At 38.1% G+C, this 22,998-nt stretch overlaps 1 protein-coding gene and 1 pseudogene across 3 annotated transcripts in view; both read left to right on the forward strand.

The window, feature by feature from the left end:
• The window catches only part of ATP7A (ATPase copper transporting alpha), a 142,277-nt gene that overhangs the window by 17,638 nt on the left and 101,641 nt on the right, over positions 1 to 22,998 (forward strand). Inside the window, exon 2 of one of the 3 annotated variants that reach the window (XM_088833761.1) lies at positions 20,914 to 21,032. The exons of the other annotated variants lie outside the window; for them this stretch is intronic. The gene's annotated coding sequence lies outside the window, so the exon portion shown is untranslated. The remainder of the gene's footprint in view (positions 1 to 20,913; positions 21,033 to 22,998) is intronic. 3 annotated transcript variants of the gene reach the window in all.
• Positions 1,385 to 7,226, forward strand: LOC129563930 (ferritin light chain pseudogene; annotated as a pseudogene).

Below are 22,998 nucleotides of genomic sequence, written 5' to 3' on the forward strand. Positions count from 1 at the left end.
ACAGAACTGAACTGAAGACTTTCATATATCTAAAAACAAAAGCTGAATAGAGACTTTTTCTTCATGGATTTGGAAACCGTATAAGGGAACGGTCTGGAGTGAGAGCGCTGGGGTCAGATTGTTCTCTCATCTTCATTCCTTGATTTACTGACTCAAACTTGAATAGGCAACTTTTCCTTCCAGGCCTCAGCTCTGTTAATTGTGAAATAAACATAGTATAGTATCTTCCTTGTAAGTATGAGGACTAAATGAGGCAACCTTTCTATAAAGTGCTGGGCAATGTCCCTTTTGGCTGGCTACCTCTCATCCTGGAAATGGACCTTCATTCATCATCCATGTAAAGTGAAGCTTTGGTTCCATTACTTTGGTTTCACCACTGCCATACAGTGTCCATGAGCTGTAGAACAGACGCTTTCCTGACATACTGTTGCTTGATGGCAGTTTTTTCTTTTTATTATGGTAAAATTATAAAACAAATCTTAACCTTTTTGTTTCTTTTTGGCCACTGGGCATGTGAGACATTAGTTCCCTGACCAGGGATTGAAACTGCACCCCCTGCAGTGGAAGCTTGGAGTCTTAACTGCTGGACCACTGGGGAAGTCCCAATTTAACCATTTTTAAGTGTATAGTTTGTTGACATTAAATATATTCACATTGTTATGCCACCATCACCACCATCCATCTCCAGAGCTTTTTTTATCTTCCCAAACTGAAACTCTGTACCCATTTAAACAAAATTGATGGCAGTTTTTATTTGTTCTCAACTTTATGACTGAGGCTGGTAGTTAGGAGAAATATTACTCATATAAAGAAAGACATAAAGAGATGTGATTAAAAATCTATATTATCCCCAAAGCATAATCCATAAGTGAAAAAATGGATATATGGACTTTATTAAAATAAAAAAAACTGTGAAAGAAAATGAAAACTCAAGTCACAAACTGGGATAAAACTTCCTGCTGAATGGCAGCAAAAAATCCCAAATACTCACAAATCTTAATATCTAGACTACATCTTTTCTAGTAGTTGAAGTGGCAATTTAGGTTTCAATTGTTAAAAAGTTAAAAATCCTCTATTCTACTGATATTCCTTTTATGTATGAATTTCTCAAAGAGATAAAAACAAGATATGTAATGCCTGACAACAATCATGGATCTGATTTTATGAAAACAGTTAAAACTCTGCCATTCCTGGATGAAGCTAGAGCCTATTATACAGAATGATATAAGTCAGAAAGAGAAAGACAAAAATCACATATTAACACATATATATGAAATAGATGGTACTCATGAACCTACTTGGTGGACAGCAATGGAGATGTAGACATAGAGAACAGACTTATGGACGTGGTGCGGGGGGTGGGGGAGAGAATGGAGAGAGTAGCATGGAAACATATACACTACCATATGAAAAACAGATACCCTGTGGGAATTTGCTTCATGACTCAGGGAACTCAAAACAGGACTCTAATAAACTAGAAGGGTGGGATGGGGTGGGAGATAGGAGGGAGGTTCTAGAGGAAGGGGACATATGTATGCCTATGGGTGATTCATGTTTTGATGTATGGCAGAAACCAACACAATATTGTAAAGCAATAATTCTTCAATTAAACATAAATAAATTGAAAACTCTAAAAAAAAACTGGGATAAAATATTTGCAAATCACATTTCTGACAGAAAGTTATATCCAGAATAAAATTTAAAAACTCTTAAGTCAACAGTGGGGGGGGCGAGGGAGGGAGGCTCAAGAGGGAGGGGATATATGTGTACTCATGGTTGATTCACGGTTTTTTTACGGCAGAAACTAACACAGCATTTTAAAGCAATTATTCTCCAATTGAAAATAAATGTTAAAAAAACAAGGTGAAATGAGTTATAAAGAAAACAATAATGAGAAATAATCCAGTGGGCAAAAGATCTGAATAAACACCTCACCTAGAAGATATACAAATAACAAATAAAAGATATGCAAATTAAAATCATTAGAGAAATGCAAATGAAAACCACAGTGTTGTGAAGTGCGCTCGTCGCCCCACGGATCTGTCCCTTGCTTCAACAGTGCTTGGACAGAACAGACCCGGGGATGCCCCTTGCTCCAGCCTCCGACCACCCTCCAACCTTTTTTCCAGTCGCAACCTCCGGAATCAGCCACTCAGCTGTCCACGATCACCGGGACCAGCCACCATTTTTTTACTCCTTATTACCGACCAATCATGAGCTCCCAGATTCTTAGAATTATTCTACCAAAGTGGAGGCTGCCGTCAACCGCCTGGTTAACATGCAACTGCTGGCCTCCTACACCTACCTCTCTCTGGGCTTCTATTCAACCGCGACGATGTGGCCCTGGAGGGTGTGGGTCACTTTTTTCGCAAATTGACCAAGGAGAAGCGTGAGGGTGCGGAGCTTCTCTTGAAATTGCAAAACCAGCGTGGTGGCCGCACCCTCTTCCTGGACGTGCAGAAGCCATCTCAAGATGAGTGGGGTAAAACCCAGGACGCTATGGAAGCCCTCCTTCTCGTAGAGAAGAACCTGAATCAAGCCCTGTTGGATCTGCATGGCCTGGCTTCTGCCCACGGAGACCCCCACATCTGTGACTTCCTGGAGAACCACTTCCTAGATGAGGAAGTGAAACTCATCAAGAAGATGGGTGACCACCTGACCAACCTCCACAGGCTGGCTGGTCCCCAGGCTGGGTTGGGCGAGTATCTCTTCGAAAGGCTCACCCTCAAGTACGACTAGGAGCTTCTGGAGACCAGTGGCCTTTGAAGAACCCACCTAACATCAGGGCTCCCTGAAGCCCTTCTCTGCAGCCACTAGGCAGCTTTTTAACACCCTGGAGCCCTCTCTCAAGCCTTGGACCAAATGGAAACAATAAAGCTTTTTGCAGCACAAAAAAATAAATAAAACCACAGTGCTGATTGTAATAAATAATACCAGTCTGATTCAGGATGTTCATAGTGGGGGAGGTTGCATGTGGGGGTGTAAGGAGTAAATAGGAAATCTGTGTACTTTTTGTTCAGTTTTTCTCTGATCTAAAAATGCTTTGAGAAAGTTTAAAAAAAAAAAAAAAAATCACAATGAGATACCGTATTGCACCTAATAGAATGTCAAAACAAAACCAACAATACCAAAGGTTAGCAAGTCAGAGCAACGGGAACTTTCATACATTGCTAGTGGGAATGAAAAAATGGTATAGCCACTTTGGAAGACAATTTGTTAGTTTCCTATGAAATTAAACATATTTTTATCATGTGACTCAGCAGTCTTATTTCTAGCTATCTGTCCAAGATAACTGAAAACTTATGTTCATACAAAAACCTGACGTGAATATTTATAGCAGCATTATTCAGCATTAGTCACCCCAGATTGGAAAAGACTCAGTTATTTCAACTGGTGGATAAACAGATTGTTATATATCCACACTGTGGAATACTACTCTATGATAAAAAAGGAACTACCTATTGATTCATGCGATAACACAGGTGAATCTTAAAATGCATTTAGCTAAGTGAAAGAAACTAGATTTAAAAGGCTACATAATGTATTATTCCATTTATACAATAATCTGAAAAAGCAAAACTATAGGAAGGGAAAGAGATTAGTGGGTGCCAGGGTTTGGGGATATAGGGAAGTGTTTATAAAGAAGCAGCATGAGAGAAGTTTGGAAGTAATGGAATGGTTCTCTCTCCCTCCCACCCCTCCCACATACCCTTCTTGCCAGTTCTCACCAAATCAATAGACATGCTGTTGGTTAGTGTTAATATTTGTTCTGAAGAAATAAAGGGAACTATTTATTCCCTTAAGATGTATGTCAAGTTGGTAGCATATATACTACAATTCAATTAATGAAAGTAAATGTAACTTTATTAACTCTCAAGTCATGTAGAAAGTCATAGAAATGTCCTTTTCAATTAAAAATGGGAAATCATATATTAACAAAACAAAACCAAAAAACCTTTTCACTTCACTGGTATTTACTGATGATGCCATAAAAAGTTTTACCACTGCTCAGTCATTCAGTAGACCATTTGTGTAAGTTAATGATAAATTTTGTGAGCATGGTACATCTATTTGAGCTTCTTGGACTCTTACAGAAAAGCATTTATCTTGTGCTCTAGGCAGCCCAAAATGGAAGGTGCTAACAAGAGATAAGAACTTTTCTTTCACAAGTATCCTGAAATTTTAAATATTATAGAGAGCAAGATTTTAACATACATTTTCAAAAGGTATATTTAATTTTAGTGCTTCTTTTTCTAATAAAATCTTCTCATAAACATCAGGAATCATATGACCCTTGTGAAACAGCTTGCTAGAGCTAGACATAGCCCAGTATTCTAACAGGATTGGATCAATCAAAATGGAATTTGAACTTCTCTGAGGAATATATATGGGCAGCGGACTGAATTGTCTAATTCCTAGGATTTATGGGTTTGACCAGTGCTTCTCCTATGGCTTAATGGATAAAGAATCTGCCTGCAATGCAGGAGGCAGAGGAGACGCAGATTCATTCCCTGGGTCAGGAAGATCCCCTGGAGGAGGAAATGGCAACCCACTCCAGTATTCTTGCCTAGAAAGTTCCATGGACAGAGGAACCTGGTGGTCTACAGTCCATGAGGTCTCAAAGAGTCGGACACGACTGAGCACATAGCACAGGCAGGCATGGGGTTGACCTCACATGGGTTGTTAGTCACTCTTTCAGTAAACAATATATTAACTGTAGAAAGCTTCATAAAGCACAGCAAAAAATCATAACAGTACTATCAGTATTACTACTCTCCAAGATAACTTTATATAGTCTTCCAAACTTTTTCCTGTGCAAATATACACTTTGGTCTGTCTGTGTCTCCTTTGAAAACAAAGACTTATTATTCAGTATACTATTGACTGTTTCTCTATGTCAGAATATTTAAACTTCATCAGTTCAGTTCAGTTCAGTTCAGTCGCTCAGTCGTGTCCGACTCTCCGCGACCCCATGAATCACAGCACGCCAGGCCTCCCTGTCCATCACCAACTCCCGGAGTACACTCAAACTCATGTCCACAGAGTCGGTGATGCCATCCAGCCATCTCATTCTCCGTCGTCCCCTTCTCCTCCCGCCCCCAACCTTTCCCAGCATCACAGTCTTTTCCAGTGAGTCAACTCGTCTCATGAGGTGGCCAAAGTATTGGTAAACTTCATAGCTGTACAATATTCCACTAAATACATGGATCATCATTTATTTTACTAATCCTCATTTTTTTGAGTCTTTTAACTTGTATCCAGTTTTTTTTTGTGAAGAGTATTCTTATGTTTATACAGTATCTTTGATTGTCTTTCCATTTATTTCCTTACAACTACCACTCTGACATGGCAGTACTGCTTTCAGGAATATACTGTAAGGAAATAAATGGAAAACTTCTTTTTCATAACAAAAATAATGTATATGTTCATAATAATAAAAAATCACAAGGTGCAAAAATTAAAATGCTCTGAATTCCCAGCCCCTCCTCAGAGAAAGTGTTAGCACTTTCTTGTGTATTCTAAAACACTTCAGTGCATTTTCAAGCCTTTGTAATACCTATTTCTGTTTTTTCCTCTCTATACACATAGGATTATACTATACATATACTATTTTGCACTTTGCAGGTTTCATTTAGCATATCTTGTTCATCTTGTGTGAAGAAATATAGACCTACCTCATTTTATAGAATGATTGTATGATGTTTCATCATGTGGATGTGCTGTATTTTATTTAATTAGTTCCTTTTTGGTTAACATTTAAGTTGTTTTCAGTTCTGTTCTATAATAAGCAGTGCTTAAATGAATATCCTTGTATATATATCTTTATGAGCCTATCTTCTAGATTAAATTCCTAGAGCCTACCTTCTAGATAAAATTCCTAGAAGTGAAATTGCTGGATCAAAGGGCATGTGCATTCTAAATTTTGGTAAATAGTGCCAAATTGCCCTCCAGAAAAGTAGTACACATTTATACTGCCACTATCAGCATATAAAAGTGGTGAGTACTTTGAAAGACTTTTGATACATACTGCCAAGTTGTCCTCCAGAAAAATATAATTTCATGCTTTCACTAGCAGTGTAGGAGTGTATCTGTCTAACCATACTGGAGTGGGCAGCCTATCCCTTCTCCAGCGGATCTTCCCCATCCAGGAGTTGAACCAGGGTCTCCTGTATTGCAGGTGGATTCTTTACCAGCTGAGCTATCAGGGAAGTCCTGGTACTTCTAACAGTATCTGCCTAAGTGTGGTTAGACAGTACTATCAGTATTACTATTCTCCAAGATAACTTTATATAGTCTTCCAAACTTTTTCTTGTGCAAACATACACTTTGGTCTGTCTGTGTCTCCTTTGAAAACAAAGACTTATTATTCAGTATACTATTGACTGTCTTTGTATGTCAGAATATTTAAACTTCCTAGCTGTACAGTATTCCACTAAATACATGGAATTGAGCCTGTGCCCTCTGCAGTGGAAGTGTGGAGTCTTAATCGCTGGACTGCCCAGGAAGTCCTGATATAGAATTTAGTTTAGTTTAAGTATATTATATAGAGAATTAACTTTTTTTTTTCAAAGTGAGTAAGTGATTGTCCCAAGGTCATTTGTTAAGTGAACCACTGTTTCTTCACCTACTTGAAATGCTGTCACTATTTTATATATAGTGATATAAAGTTGTATATATATAGACACCCTCCTTATCACTCTTTCAAAATTTGTGTGTCCTCAAATATTGATTCTTTCATTTGAACCTTAGGATTGTTGTGTCAGGTTCTCCCCACCTAAAAATTCCACTGACTGTCTTAAATTTATAAACCAATTTGCATAGAATTAACCTCTTTTAACAATATCTTCCTACACATTTCTTATTAAGTTTATTACTGAGTATTTTTTCTTCAGGGAAATGTAGAGTGCTGTATGAATGGATCTTTTACCATTCTACTTTCTAGTTGATTATTCTGCTACCCACTCCAATATTCTTGGGCTTCCCTTGTGGCTCAGCTGGTAAAGAATCCTCCTGCTATGTGGGAAACCTGGGTTTGATCCCTGGCTTTGGAAGATCCCCTGGAGAAGGGAAAGGCTACCCACTCCAGTATTCTGGCCTAGAGAATTCCATGGACTGTATAGTCCAAGGGGTCGCAAAGAGTCAGACATGACTGAGTGACTTGCACTTTCATTGTCAGTGTATAAGCAATTGATTTTTATATATTTGTCAATCCTACTATACTCACTAATACCTCTCTATAGTAACTAAACCTCAATAAACTCTGTAGTTAAGAGTTGCTGCTGCTGCTGCTAAGTCACTTCAGTCGTGTCCGACTCTGTGCGACCCCAGAGATGGCAGCCCACCAGGCTCCCCCATTCCTGGGATTCTCCAGGCAAGAACACTGGAGTGTGTTGCCATTTCCTTCTCCAATGCATGAAAGTGAAAAGTGAAAGTGAAGTCGCTCAGTCATGTCTGACTCTTAGCGACCCCATGGACTGCAGCCTACCAGGCTCCTCTGTCCATGGGATTTTCCAGGCAAGAGTACTGGAGTGGGGAGCCATTGCCTTCTCCAAGTTAAGAGTTACATTTCAGGAAATCAAGTGTATCATCTAATACACATAAATTTTCTATAAAATGTATACATTTTTATGAACATATCTGCTTATTTTACTTGCTTTTTTTTATTAGATCCAAATAACAACTTTATGATACAGGTTAAGTAGCCATCATTCCCATGTTATTTAGGACTATGTTTGTCAATGAGTTACTGTGTTAGAATCTTCAGAGGTGTCTGTTAAAAAGTGCAGATTGTTTGACATCATTTCTCTCCCAATGAATAAGATCTTTGGGTAGAGAGCTTCAAAATGCAGAATTTAAAAATTCTCCCCTAGATAATTAAGTACCTTGAAGTCTGGGAACCTTTGGAGCAGAGACTGAGACTGTGAGAGTAATTAAATAACTTCCCCAAATTCTCATAGATAATTTATTCTTGACCCCATGTTGCCTGACTCCACCTTTAGTGCTCACCACATGTCTGTCTGCTCTGCATGATTCCTAAAATAATAATAAAGTGTTTATTTGTATCCTTAGAATATAATTCAGGAATAAGTTATTTTCACTTGTTTACAATTGCGTTAAAAGTTCTGTTGACTGGACATGAGAACTAACATCACATACTATATAATTTAAATACAAAATATCTTTATGTTCAGTTCAGTTCAGCCACTCAGCCGTGTCCGACTCTTTGCGACCCCATGAATCACAGCATGCCAGGCTTGCCTGTCCATCACCAACTCCCGGAGTTCACTCAAACTCATGTCCATCGAGTTGGTGATGCCATCCAGCCATCTCATCCTCTGTTGTCCCCTTCTCCTCCTGCCCCGAATCCCTCCCAGCATCAGGGTCTTTTCCAATGAGTCAACTCGTCGCATGAGGTGGCCAAAGTATTGGAGTTTCAGCTTTAGCATTAGTCCTACCAATGAACACCTAGGACTGGTCTCCTTTAGGATGGACTGGTTGGATCTCCTTGCAATACAAGGGTCTCTCAAGAGTCTTCTCCAGCACCACAGTTCAAAAGCATCAATTCTTTAGCGCTCAGTTTTCTTCACAGTCCAACTCTCACATCCATACATGACCACGGGAAAAACCATAGCCTTGACTAGATGGACATTTGTTGGCAAAGTAATGTCTCTGCTTTTTAATATGCCATCTAGGTTGGTCATAACTTTCCTTCCACGGAGTAAGTGTCTTTTAATTTCCTGGCTGCAATCAGCATCCGCAGTGATTTTGGAGCCCCAAAAATAAAGTCAGACACTGTTTCCACTGTTTTCCCATCTATTTCCCATGAAGTGATGGGACCAGATGCCATGATCTTTGTTTTCTGAATGTTGAGCTTCAAGCCAACCTTTTCACTCTCCTTCACTTTCATCAAGAGGCTTTTTAGTTCCTCTTCACTTTCTGCCATAAGGGTGGTGTCATCTGCATATCTGAGGTTATTGATATTTCTCCCAGCAATCTTGATTCCAGCTTGTGCTTCTTCCAGCCCAGCGTTCCTCATGAGGTACTCTGCATATAAGTTAAATAAGCAGGGTGACAATATACAACCTTGACGTACTCCTTTTCATATTTGGAACCAGCTCAATATACTGAAAGCAAAGGAATACAGTAATTTATTCTCATGACTTTTATGGTATCTAATATATATATCTTTATATTGGATACCATAAAAGTCATGAGAATAAATTACTGTATTCCTTTGCTTTTAGTATATTGAGCAAAGAATTTTTTTCTCTGGGAAGAATGTCAACCTATAAGTCTCAGAATAGAAATGATATGACAGGGTGGAGATACAGGTCTTTCATCGTTTTGAGTAGAGAGAATGTTCAGTAAAGTGTTTCATCAATTTTATTGATACCATTTTTAGGCAGGTTGAAATGACTAATGTTTTAATTATCAAGACAGTATAACCTCTAAAATTATTTTGCCCAGGGCAGATATATTGGTGTTATTTGTTGTTGTTGAGCCTAAAAAAAGAAAGATTCTCTCAAAATCAAACCACCATATTAATCTCCTAATGTCAACATTTTCATTTAACATGCAGCCCTCTGTAACTGCTTATTCATAGAGTTTTATAAGTACAGCAAGTCCCCTATATATGAATGAGTTCCATTCTGAGAGTGTGTTCATAAGTCCAATTAAAAAATTAAGTCCGATGAAGTTAGCCTAGGTACCCAACTAATGCACTTGGCTATGTAGTACTATACTATAGGTTTATAGTACTTTTCACAGAAATAATACATAAATACAATAATAAGGAAAACATTTTAAATCTTAGAGTAAGTACCTTGAAAAATAACAATAGTACAGTACAACAGGGCTTTCCAGGTTGAGCCAGTGGTAAAGAACCCGTCTCCCAGTGCAGGAGACATAAGAGACGTGGGTTTGATCCCTGGGTTGGGAAGACCCCCTGGAGGAGGGCATGGCAGTCCACTCCAGTGTTCTTGACTGGAGAATCCCATGGACAGAGGAGCCTGGCGGGCTGCAGTCCTTGGGGTCTCACAGAGTGAGACACGACTGAAGGGACTTAGCACGCATGCACAGTACAACACCTGGCATACAGGTGCTGGCATCTAGTGAACAAGTAAGAAGAGTTACTTCCTGGAGGAAGGAGAGGAGGTGGGAGATGGTAGAGCTGAAAGATTGTCAACAATAGAAGATGGAGTGCAAGCTGCAATTTCACTCATGCCTAATGCAGATGGCACAGTTTCTGGTTCCTTGCTGGATTCAATTCTATCTACCCTCTTGAAAAAGCGATCCAGTAATAGCTGGGTAGTAACTCTTTTTATATTGTCATAGATGACATGGTTGCACTGGATTTGCATTCTGAATGACTGCTGCAACCTTTGGGTCCTGTGCCTCAGAAACTGTGCCTCCTCAAATAAAGAAAATCTTGCCATTTCCCGCATTGTGAATCTGTTTGTTTCTTTAGTTACTTCTTCCTGTTGTCTCTCTTCATCCTTTCTCTCAGCCTCTGGTTTCATCACATCTTCCATTAGTAAGCTTCTCATGTTGCATGACAAGGAGTTCAGTGAAGTCATCCTTTTGCTGCTCTAGCTCATGCTTTTACACAAAAGGACAACCACTTGCAGAGGATGCATGCATGTGACAATGTATGCCATACATGTAAACTAATGTGTTCGGACTTGTGAATGCAGATTCATATCTTTGAAAGTTTGCAACTTGAAGGTTAGTATGTAGGGGACCTAACTAATTTATATGTGTCTCATTTCTAATTTGATAGACTGTTGATATTACTAGGATTGAAGAAAACAATTCATTTTGCTTATGGAAAATTTGCAAATTCCTTTGTCCAAAATCCATCCCTAAAGTCAGATTATTAGGACATGCTGTGTGTTTTCCATGCTTTTCCAAAGATTCTCAACCAGTTTGGTAACTAGTTTGTTTTTCTTTTTCTGAAAGTATGTAAAATTTCCTGATCACAGTTGGGTTTTTATAGTCTTTTAAAACTAATTGTAGTGAGATTTGTTGTTGCTGCTTACACTCTCTGTGACTGAAGAAACCTATTTCTCAGTTTTCCTTTTTTGCTTCTCTTTTTAATTTTAGGTTAAAGCATTATATTCTGTTCATTATTTTCAGGCCCAGCACTAAAAGAATTCCTTTTCCCACACTTCTCTATCAACCATCTTTTACTAATCTTTCCCTCACTTCCTTTATTTTATACAGTCTCCTTTTTCTTTGTCACCCTTAACGTTTTTTTTTGTTTTCAGAAACAGGAACTGTATGTGACCTGCTTCCTCTTGTGTTTGGAAAACACTATCTGCAGATGTCTAAAGCTCTAGAAAAAAATAGATATATCCAGTTCAAGCAAAGAAAGTATGTTTAGCCAATTTTAGCTTTTTCTTTATTATTTTTTCTGAATACTAAAGTAATACATGCTTATTTAATGAAATTATAAGTATATAAAGTAAAAAAAAAAACAAACAGAAAGTCATCGCCACAAAGGGTAATCACTTTTAATGGTTTGTCTCTTTCTAGACCTTTTTCTATTTATGGATATGGTTCCATGTCAGTATATGTAGATTTAGCTTATTCTCTTTAACTGCTATGTAGTCTTCTATAGTATGAATGCATCATAATCTATTTCTTTATTGATGTTTAGGAAATCTCCAAGTTTTAACTATTTTAAGTGTGCTTACCCTATAGCTTTGAACATCTGTGTACATATTTTTGTAGATTATAGTCTTTTAAGTAAAATTGCTTGGCGAAGGGTCATATACATGTGATAATCTTGATAGGCATTGCAAAACTGCCCTCCAAAAATAGCTATAGTGATTTATACATTTTTTTTTCTGATTATGCTGTGCAGCATATGGGATCTTGGTTCCCTGATCAGGGTTGGAACCTGAGCCCCCTGCAGTGGAAGCATGGAGTTTTATTCATTGGACCACTAGGAAAGTCCCATAGTGTTTTATACTTGATTGACAGGATGGTAAAATATTTTTCTCACCCTTGATCATATTGAATAAATACATTGGTCTTTTAAGTTTTTGCCACCATGATGAACAAAATATACGATGTTACTGTTTCAGTTAATATCTAATTTGTATTTCCCAAATTTTATTTTTAGCTAGTTTAAACATCTTTTCATTGAATAACATTAATAAGTTAATAAGTAGTTTAATAACTACCCCATTTAATAATGTTATTCATTTAATAACATCCCCACGGACTACACAGTCCATGGAATTCTCCAGGCCAGAATACTAGAGTGGGTAGCCTTTCCATTCTCCAGGGGATCTTCCCAAGCCAGGGATCGAACCCAGGTCTCCCACATAGCAGGCAGATTCTTTACTAGCTGAGCCAGAAGGGAAGCCCTTAATAATAACATTATATGTTAAATAAAAAGGATTGTGAGCATACACTATAATCACTCAGTAAGAAAAAATGTAGGTGTTAGAAGAAATCATGCAATCTGTATCCTCTAGTTTCTTGCATATGGTGGAGTAATGAATGCATGAATTTTGTATGAATTGGTCATCTTTTCAGGTGTATATATAGAAATTCCAACTGGTAGATTTCAGAATGTGTTGGGCTGATAGCTTGTCTCTTTCCTAGGCTGCCCTCTCACCTGTTATCTCCTTAAATAGGCCACTGCTCAAGTCTGTCAGTGAGGGAGACTTAGCTTTGTGGACAGTTATGTCATTCCTGACAGTGGGCTAATTTTTTTTTTAACTTTATAGATCTTTTTTAACCTGATGACTGATTAGTTCACTTCTATTTAACATCAACCTGCTATGAGACCTCTTTATTTACTTTATGCTTATAGGCCAAAGTCCCTGTAGGCATATGCACTAAATTGACCAGAATTACACAATAAAATCACAGAGCCAAAAGGCAGTAGAAGTGTAATTTGCCAAATAATCTCTGTAGGTTGACACTGAAATGATAAATTGTGAGTCACTGGGATTTGTGGTCTTCATTGAAACTTCAAAAATTGGACAGATCCTTCTCTCTTCAGTGATTATATATATAACTGTATATATGAAGTCAAAGTCAAGTCGCTCAGTTGTGTTCAACTCTTTGCAACTCCATGGATTGTAGCCCACCAGGCTCTTCTGTCCATGGAGTTCTCCAGGCAAGAATACTGGAGTGGGTTGCCATTTCCTTCTCCATATATAACTGTATATATATATATATACAGTATAATATATATAATAACACTGCCTTCACCTGAGAGATTTTATTTGCTGACCTTTGTTAAGACTTCTGTGATTCTATATTGTTATATTTCTAAGGCATATATATATATTTAAAAAGAACAGATACAGATTTTTTTAAAGATTCACTTATTGATTTTTGGCTGTGCTAGGTCTTTGTTGCTGCTTTGTTGCTGTGCTAGGTCTTTGTGGCTGTGGGGGCTTTCCCTAATTGTGGTGAGTGGGCGTCTGGTTGCAGTGGCTTCTCTTTGTGGAGCACAGGCTCCAGTGTGCATGGGCTTTAGTAGTTGTGGCATGTGGGCTCAGTAATGTGGGACATGGGCATATGGGATCTTCTTGGACCAGGGATCGAACCCATGTCCCTGCATTGGCAGGTGGATTCTTAACTACTGTACCACCAAGGAAGCCCAGAACAGATATAGATTTAATTCTGATTTTTCCTGTCCATCAAGAGGTGTGATTTAAAATAAATTTATAGATATAATAAGGTGGACTGAAGTTAGCAGTCTTTTTGCTTAAAGGTGTATTGAGGTATAATACACGTACAGCATTGTATAAGTTTAAGGAGGACAGCATAAGGACTTGACTTACATATATTGCAAAATAATTATCACAATAAGTTTAATAACATCCATCACCTCATATAGATACTAGAAAAAAGAAAAAAATATTTTTTTCCTTTTGATGAGAGCTTTCAGGATTTACTCTCTTAGCAACTTTCAAATATATCATACAGCAGCGTTAACTATAATCATCATTTGTACACTACATCCCTAGTACTTATTTATCTTATAAGTGTAAATTTGTACCTTTTGACCACCTTCATTCAATTTTCTTACCCTTTACTCCCTGCCTCTGGTAACCACAGCTCTGGTCTTTTTGTAAGTTTTTTTTTTTTTTTTAAGATTCCACATACAGTATTTATCTTTCTCTCTCTGACTAATTTCACTTAGTATAATGCAACCAAGTTCTATTCATGTTGTCCCAAATGACAGGATTTCCTTCTTTTTAATGGTGGAATAGTATTCCATGATATGTATGTGTGTGTGTGTATATATATATCTCACATTTTATTTATCCATTTATCTATTGATAGACACTTAGGTTGTTTCTGTAACTTGGCTATTATAAATAATGCTGCAGTGAACATGGAAGTCCAGATCTCTCTTTGACACAGTGATTTCATTTCCTGTGGATATATACCCAGAGTAGAATTGCTAGATCATATGGTAATTCTATTTTTAATTTTTTGAGAAACTTCCTATTATTTTCCAAAGTGGCTTTACCACTTTACATCTTGTCAGCAATGCATAAGGGTTCCCTCTTTTCTATGTCCTTGCCAAGATTTATTATCTCTTGTTTTTTTGATGATGAGTTATACTCTTGTAACCTCAAGATATGTTGATGAATAGTTCCAACCTCTAAGGTCATCCCATATGTTCATATATGTTAAAACTTTTTCCTATTAGATTTTGCATTTCAATCATGAACATATTTGTCAAAAAAGATGAGGTAATCAAACTTATACTTGTATGTATTAATAGGAAAATAGTTCTGATTTATAAATCCCTGAAGACACAGGTTATTTCTTCCCATATCCTCTAATTCCTTTGTAGAGTAAAAATTCAGTAAATGCTGAGTGAATCAGATTTATTATAAAAGCATAAATATTAGTTATTAAAATTTTTCAGCATGTATCAAGAACTTTCAAAGTGCTTGTTTTTCATTTAGAATATCCTCCCACCCCCACGCAAACACAGAAAAATGGTCAAATAATCAGTACACAAGTGAAGAAAAGTGGGTGATTAAGAAATGTATAAAAAGATAACCAACCTCATTAATAATCTAAGAAACATGTAAAGAATGAAATATTTTTACCTGTTATATTGCTAAACATTAAAAAGAATACTAGGGTATACAATTATCTGTTTGAGTCCTTGCTTTCAGTTCTTTTGGATATAGACCAAGAAGCAGAATTTCTGAATCATATGGTAATTCTATGTTTAACTTTTTGAGGAACTGCTGCTAAACTTTTCCACAGTGAGTGCAGTATCTTATTTAATTTAATTTTATTTATTTATTAGAATGGTTTATTACACATTATATACATTATTATATACTTTATATAAATTATACAAGTTTATTATACATTTTATTTTTTGTATTATTTATGTTATTTTTAATTGGAGTATAATTGCTTTGGGCTTCCTGGGTAGCTCAAATGGTAAATAATCTAACTGCAATGCAGGAGACCCAGGTTCAACCCCTGGGCCAGGAAGATCTATTGAAGAAGGGCATGGCAACCCACTCCAATATTCTTGCCTGGAGAATTTCATGAACAGAGGAGCCTGGCGGGCTACAATCCATGTGGTTGCAAAGAGTTGGACATGAGTGAGCAACTTAACACACACACATAATTGCTTTACAATATTGTGTTAGTTTCTGCTGTACAACAATGTGAATCAGCAATATGTATACATATATCCCTCCTCTCTCGAGCCTCTATCCCACCTCAGCCTCATCCCATTCTTCTAGGTCATCACAGAGCACAGAGCTGAGCTCCCTGTGCTATATAGCAGCTAAAGTACACCATTTTACATTCCTACCAGCAATGCACAAACGTCCCAACTTCTCCACATCTTCACCAATGCTTTTTTTTTTTTTTATTATAGTCATCCTCAGTAGGTATGTTGTGGTATCTCCTTGAGGTTTTGATTTACATTTCCCTACCAACCAGTCCATTCTAAAGGAGATCGCTCCTGGGTGTTCATTGGAAGGACTGATGCTAAAGCTGAAACTCCAATACTTTGGCCACCTCATGCGAAGAGTTGACTCATTGGAAAAGACTCTGATGCTGGGAAGGATTGGGGGCGGGAGGAGAAGGGGACGACAGAGAATGAGATGGCTGGATGGCATCACTGACTCAATGGACATGACTTTGAGTGAACTCCAGGAGTTGGTGATGGACAGGGAGGCCTGGCGTGCTGTGATTCATGGGGTCGCAAAGAGTCGGTCACGACTGAGTGACTGAATTGAACTGAACTGAATGGCTGAATTGTTGAAATCTTTTCATTTATTTTTTGCCCTTTATCTTCTTTGGAGAAATGTTTATTCAGGTCCTTTGCCCATTTTTCAACTGATTTTTTGTTGTTGTTGAGTTGTACCATTTGTTTATATATTCTAAATATACAATCTCTTATCAGATAACTATTTTGTAAATATTTTCTTCCATTGTAGGTACTGTCTTTTCACTCTCTTGATAGTGTCCTTTGATGCATGAAAGTTTTTCACTGGCATCTGGTCCCATCACTTCATGGGAAATAGATTGGGAAACAATGGAAACAGTGTCAGACTTTATTTTTGGGGGCTCCAGAATCACTGAAGATGGTGATTGCAGCCATGAAATTAAAAGACACTTATTCCTTGGAAGGAAAGTTATGACCAACCTAGATAGCATATTAAAAAGTAGAGACATTACTTTGCCAACAAAGGTCCGTCTCGTCAAGGCTATGGTTTTTCTAGTAGTCATATGTGGATGTGAGAGTTGGACCGTGAAGAAAGCTGAGCGCCGAAGAATTGATGCTTTTGAACTGTGGTGTTGAAGAAGACTCTTGAGAGTCCCTTGGACTGCAAGGAGATCCAGCCAGTTCATTCTAAAGGAGATCAGTCCTGGGTGTTCATTGGAAGGACTGATGTTGAAGCTGAAACTCCAATACTTTGGCCACCTCATGCGAAGAGTTGACTCATTGGAAAAGACCCTGATGCTGGGAAGGGTTGGGGGCAGGAGGAGAAGGGGACAACAGAGGACGAGATGGCTGGATGGCATCACCAACTCGATGGACATGAGTTTGGGTGAACTCCGGGAGTTGGTGATGGTCAGGGAGGCCTGGCATGCTGTAATTCATGAGGTCGCAAAGAGTTGGACACAACTGAGTGACTGAACTGAACTGAGATTACCCATTTTTCCTTTTGTTAACTTGTGCTTTTGCTGTTATATCCAAGAAATCATTGCCAAATCCAATGTCATGAAACTTTCCTACCATGTTTTCTCTGAAGAGTTTTATAGAGTTCACTCTTAAGTTTAGGTCTTTAACCCACTTTTAGTTAATTTTCCTGTATGATGTAAGTAAAGATTTAACTTCATTCTTATGCATGTAGATATCCAGTTTTCGCATCCCCTTTGTTGAAGACACTGTCCTTTCTCCATTGAGTGGTCTTGGCACCCTTGTTGGAGATTATTTGACCTTATATTAGAGGGTTTGTTTCTGGGCTTCTATTCCTTTGGTCTATATATTCATCTTTATGCCAGTACCAAACTGTTTTGATTACTGTAGCATTGTAATATATTTTGAAACTAGGAACTATGAGACTTCTATTTTCTTTTTCAAGATTGTTTTGGATACTTGGGGTTCCTTGAGATTATTTCTATTCCTGCAAAAAATATTCTTTGAGTTTTGATAGGGATTGCATTGAACCTGTAGATTGTTGTGGATAGTATTGGCATCTTAATTTTATGTCTTCCAATCTATGAACACAGGATGTCTTTCCATTTTTTGGCATCTTCTTTAATTTCTTTTAGCAATGTTTTATAGTTTTCAGTATAATTGTTAATTTTCTTTTCAGATTGTTTGTTGTCAACGTACAAAAGTGCAACTGATTTTTGTCTGTTGACTTTATATCCTGAAACATTTCTGAATTCTTTATTAACTCTAACTTTTTCTTTATGTAGAGTCTTTGGGGATATAAGATCATGTTATCTGCAAACAGAGATCATTTTACTTTTCCTTTTTCAACTTAGATGCCTTCCCACTCCCCGCACCACCCTCCCCACCTAACTACTGTGGATAGGATTTCCAGTACTATATGAATTAGAAGCTGCAAGGTTCAACATCCTTGCCTTATTCCTGACTTAGAGGAAAAGCTTTCTAGTATTTTGCTGTTAAGTGTGATGTTAGTTGTAGGCTTTTCACAGATACCCTTTTTCGGATTAAAGTTCTTTCAGTTTTTCAATTTTCCATTTTCTGAGATTTTTTTAACAAAAGTCTGTTGAACTTTGTCAAATGTCTTTTCTGCATCCACTGAGATAGTTGTGTTTTTTTATCCTTTATTCTAATACCATGGTGTATATCATTGGTTGATTTTTGTGTGTTGAATCAACCTTGCAAATTCTACTTGATCATGGTATATAATCCTTTTTATTTATTTTTAGATTTGGATTACTAGGATTTTTCTGAGGATTTTTCTGTCCGTATTCTTGCAATATTTGTCTGTACTTTTCTTTACTTGTGGTACCTTTATCTTGTTTTTGTATCCGGCTAACATTGGCTCATAGACTTTAGTTAGGAAGTGTTTCCCTCATCTCTTTTTTTTCTGAAAGTGTTTGTGAAGGGTGTGTATGATTCCTTCCTTAAATGTTTGGTAGTGTTTACTAGTGAAGTTATTGGGGCCTGGAGTTTTTCATATAAAGTAAGTTTTGTTTTTACTGTAATTTAGATTCCTTTAATAGGTTAGGAATTTTAAGGCTATTTCTTTCTTCTTGGATGCACTTGTATCTTTTAGTGAAGTGGTCCATTTCATTTAAATGTTATATTCATTGACATAAAGTTGTTTATACTACTCCTTAATATTCTTTTCATGTCTGCAGAATATGTAATGATGTCACCTCTGCTGTTTCTATAATGGTAATTTGTGTCATCATATTTTCCCTTATAAGTCTGGAGAAAGATTTGTCAATTCTACTGATCTTCTCAAAGAACCAGCACTTCTTTATTTATATTCTCTATTGTTTTTCTTCTTTTGTTGATTTTTGTTGTCATCTTTATTATTTTTTTTTCTTGTGCTTACTTTGGGTTTAGCTGCTCTCCTTTTTCTAGACTTTGGAGGTGGTGCCCGTGGTCATTGACTTAAAACCTTTTTTCTTTTCTCATATAAACATTTAGTACCATAAAATTTCCCCTAACTACTACTTTAGTGTCATAGTGCAGATTCTGCTATGTCACATTTTAACGTTATTCAAAATACTTTCTAATTTCCTTTTTGATTTTGTCTTTGACCATAGTTATGTGTAGTTGGCTTCCAAATAAATGTGGATTTTCTAGAGATCTTTCTGTTTTTTACTTTTGCTAGAATTCCATTGCGGCCAGAGAACATACTTTTCTTTGACTTGCATCCTTTTGAATTTAGTGAAACTTACTCTGTAACTCAGGCTTCCCAGGTGGATCTAGTGGTAAAGAACCTGCCTGCCAATGCAGAGACTTAAGAGATGTGGGTTTGATCCCGGGGATGAAAAGATCTCCTGGAGAAGGAAATGGCAGCCCACTCCAGTATTCTTGCCTGCAGATTCCCTTGGACAGGGGATCCTGGTGAGCTCCAGTCCATGGGGCTGCAAAGAATCGAACATGACTGAAGCTACTTAACATGACATGGCATTCTGTAGCTCAAAGTTTGGTCTATCTTGGGTAATGTTCTTTCTGAATTGAAGAAGAAAATGTAATTTGTTGATATTAGGTGGACTATTCTGTGCTTCTCAATCTGGTGAAATTGGTTGGTAGTGTGGATCAAATCTACTCTGTCCTCCTTGGCTTTCTGCCTACTTGTTTTATCAATCATTAAGTGTAAGTAAGTACATGTTAGTTGCTCAGTTGTGTTCAACTCTTTGCGATCCCATGGACTACAGCCTGCCAGGCTCCTCTGTCCATGGGATTCTCCAGGCAAGAATTCTGGAGTGAGTTGCCATTCCCTTCTCTAGGGGATCTTCCTGAACCAGGAATTGAACCCAGGTCTCCTGCATTGTAGGCAAATTCTTTACCATCTGAGCCACCAGGGAAGCACATCGGTCATTAAGAGAGGGTTATTGAGATGTCTGACTATACTTGTAGGTTTTTCTGTTTCTCCTTGAAGTTTTTTTTTTTATTGGAGGCTAATTATTTTACAATATTATATTGGTTGGTTTTGCCATACATTGACATGAATTCGCCCCGGGTGTACATGAGTTCCCCCTCCCAAACCCCCCTCCCACCTCCCTCCTCCCCTCATCCTCCCTCTGGGTCATCCCTGCATACCAGCCCCGAGCATCCTGTAACATGCATCGACCCTGAACTGGCGATTCATTTCACATATGATAATATACATGCTTCAATGCCATTCTCCCAAACCATCCCACCCTCACCCTCTCCCACAGAGTCCCAAAGACTGTTCTATACATCTGTGTCTCTTTTCCTGTCTCGTATACAGGGTTATCATTTGCATCTTTCTAAATTCTACTCCTTGAAGTTCTTTCACTGTTTGTTTCATGAATTTTGAAGCTGTCATTAGTTGCATAAACATTTAGAATTATGTCCTCTTCATTAATTGGCCCCTTTATCATTATGAAATGCCCTTTATCTCTGCTTTATAGTCTTTGCTCTGAAATATACTTATGTATTAATATAACCTCTTAGCTTTCTTTTAAATAGAGTTAGCATGGTATGTCAATTTTGTCTTATTAATTGTGATGATAATTTGTGGTGATAAACTTTTTTAAACTTTGTTTAAAAGATTTATTTCCTATAAGGTTAATTAAGGAGTTGTTGTTGTTTAGTTGCTCAGTCATGTCTGACTCTCTGCGACCCCATGGACTGTATAGCCCGCCAGGCTCCTCTGTCCGTGGTATACTCCAGGCAAGAATACTAGAATGGGTTGCCATTTCCTTCTCCAGGAGATCTTCACGACCCAGGGATTGAACCCATGTCTCCTGCATCACAGGCAAACTCTTTACCACTGAGGCACCAGGGAAGCCCAATTAAGGAGTATTTTGTACTTATTTATTGCTAATTGGTAAGTATTTTGTGGGGTGGTACTTGTGATTATGTAAGTATCCTTTTTTCATAAAACATTTTTTTACTAGTATTAGCATTCATGAATGATTTCTTCCTCAGTCAGTTATTACTGTGACATTTACCAAGTGGTGATTATTCTAACTTCATTATTCTGTCTACACTCATTAGTTGGCATTCTGAGAGGTAGAGCTTTCCTTTCTGAAGTATTTGTGAACATATTGAATTATAATATGTGTCACCACCACTAACACAAAATGTAGGAGGGTTGTGGTACACAGAATAATAGCCCCACAAAGATGTATATGTCTGAATTCCTGAAACCTGTGACTATCTTACACTTTGCAGATGTGTTTGATTTGAGAATCTTGAGATTGAAGCATCCTAGATTATATGGTTGTGTTCAATATGATCAGAAAGGTCCTTGTAAAGTAAACGGGTATCAGGAGAGTCAGATGAAATGTGCACATAGAAGAAGAGGTCAGAGTTGTGCAGTTGGGGGCTGGATTTAAGGAATGTTCAGTTCATTTGCTCAGTCATGTCTGACTCTTTGCGACCTCATGGACTGTAGCACGCCAGGCTTCCCTGTCCATCACCAACTCCCAGAGATTGCTCAAGCTTATGTCCATCAAGTCGGTGATGCCATTCAGCCATCTCATCCTCTGTCATCCACTTTTCATCCTGCGATCAATCTTTCCCAGCATCAGGGTCTTTTCCAGTGAGTCAGTTTTTCGCATCAGGTGGCCAAAGTATTGGAATTCCAGCTTCAGCATCAGTCCTTCCAGTGAATATTCAGGACTGATTTCCTTCAGGATTGAGTGGTTTGAACTCCTTGCAGTCTAAGAGACTCTCAAGAGTCTTCTCCAACACCACAGTTCAAAAGCATCAGTTCTTCAGTGCTCAGCTTTCTTTGTACTCCAACTCTCACATCCATACATAACTACTGCAAAAACCATAGCTTTGACTAGATGGACCTTTGTTGGCAAGGTGATGTCTCTGCTTTTTAATATACTGTCTAGGTTAGTCATAACTTTTCTTCCAAGGAGCAAGCATCTTAATATCATGGCTGCAGTCACCATTTGCAGTGATTTTGGAGCCTAAGAAAATAAAGTCTGTCACTGTTTCCACTGTTTTCTCATCTATTTGCCATGAACTGATGGAACGAGATGCCATGACCTTCAGGGAATGTAGGCAGCTAGAAAAATCAGAGCTGTGGATTCTCCCCATGAGGCTGCAGATGGATACAATCTGCCAATATCTGGATTTTTTTTTTCCTTTCCCTTTTGAGTGCAAGATGAAATCCTTTAGTTCCTATTATTTCCTGTATATTAGAAGTTAGCTCTAAAGGCTTGATTCAGTTCAGTTCAGGTCAGTCCCTCAGTCGGGTCTAACTCTTTGCGACCCCATGAATCACAGCACGCCAGGCTTCCCTATCCATCACCAACACCCAGAGTTCACTCAAACTCATGTCCATCGAGTTGATGATGCCATCCAGCCATCTCATCCTCTGTCGTCCCCTTCTCCTCCTGCATCCAATGCTTCCCAGCATCAGGGTCTTTTCCAGTGAGTCAACTCTTTGCATGAGGTGGCCAAAGTATTGGTGTTTCAGCCTCAGCATCAGTCCTTCCAATGAACACCCAGGACTGGTCTCCTTTAGGATGGACTGGTTGGATCTCCTTGCAGTCCAAGGGACTCTCAAGAGTCTTCTCCAACACCACAGTTCAAAAGCATCAATTCTTTGGCACTCACCTTTCTTCATAGTCCAACTTTCACATCCATACCTGACCACTGGAAAAACGATAGCCTTGACTAGACGGACCTCTGTTGGCAAAGTAGTCTCTCTGCTTTTTAATATGCTCTCTAGATTGGTCATAACTTTCCTTCCAAGGAGTAAGCGTCTTTTAATTTCATGGCTGCAGTCACCATCTGCAGTGATTTTGGAGCCCAAAAAAATGAAGTCTGACACT

Source organism: Moschus berezovskii, chromosome X, assembly GCF_049115385.1.
Source record: "Moschus berezovskii isolate FMDL1 chromosome X, NW_MosBer_1.0, whole genome shotgun sequence".
In the NCBI taxonomy this organism is placed as follows: domain Eukaryota; kingdom Metazoa; phylum Chordata; class Mammalia; order Artiodactyla; family Moschidae; genus Moschus; species Moschus berezovskii.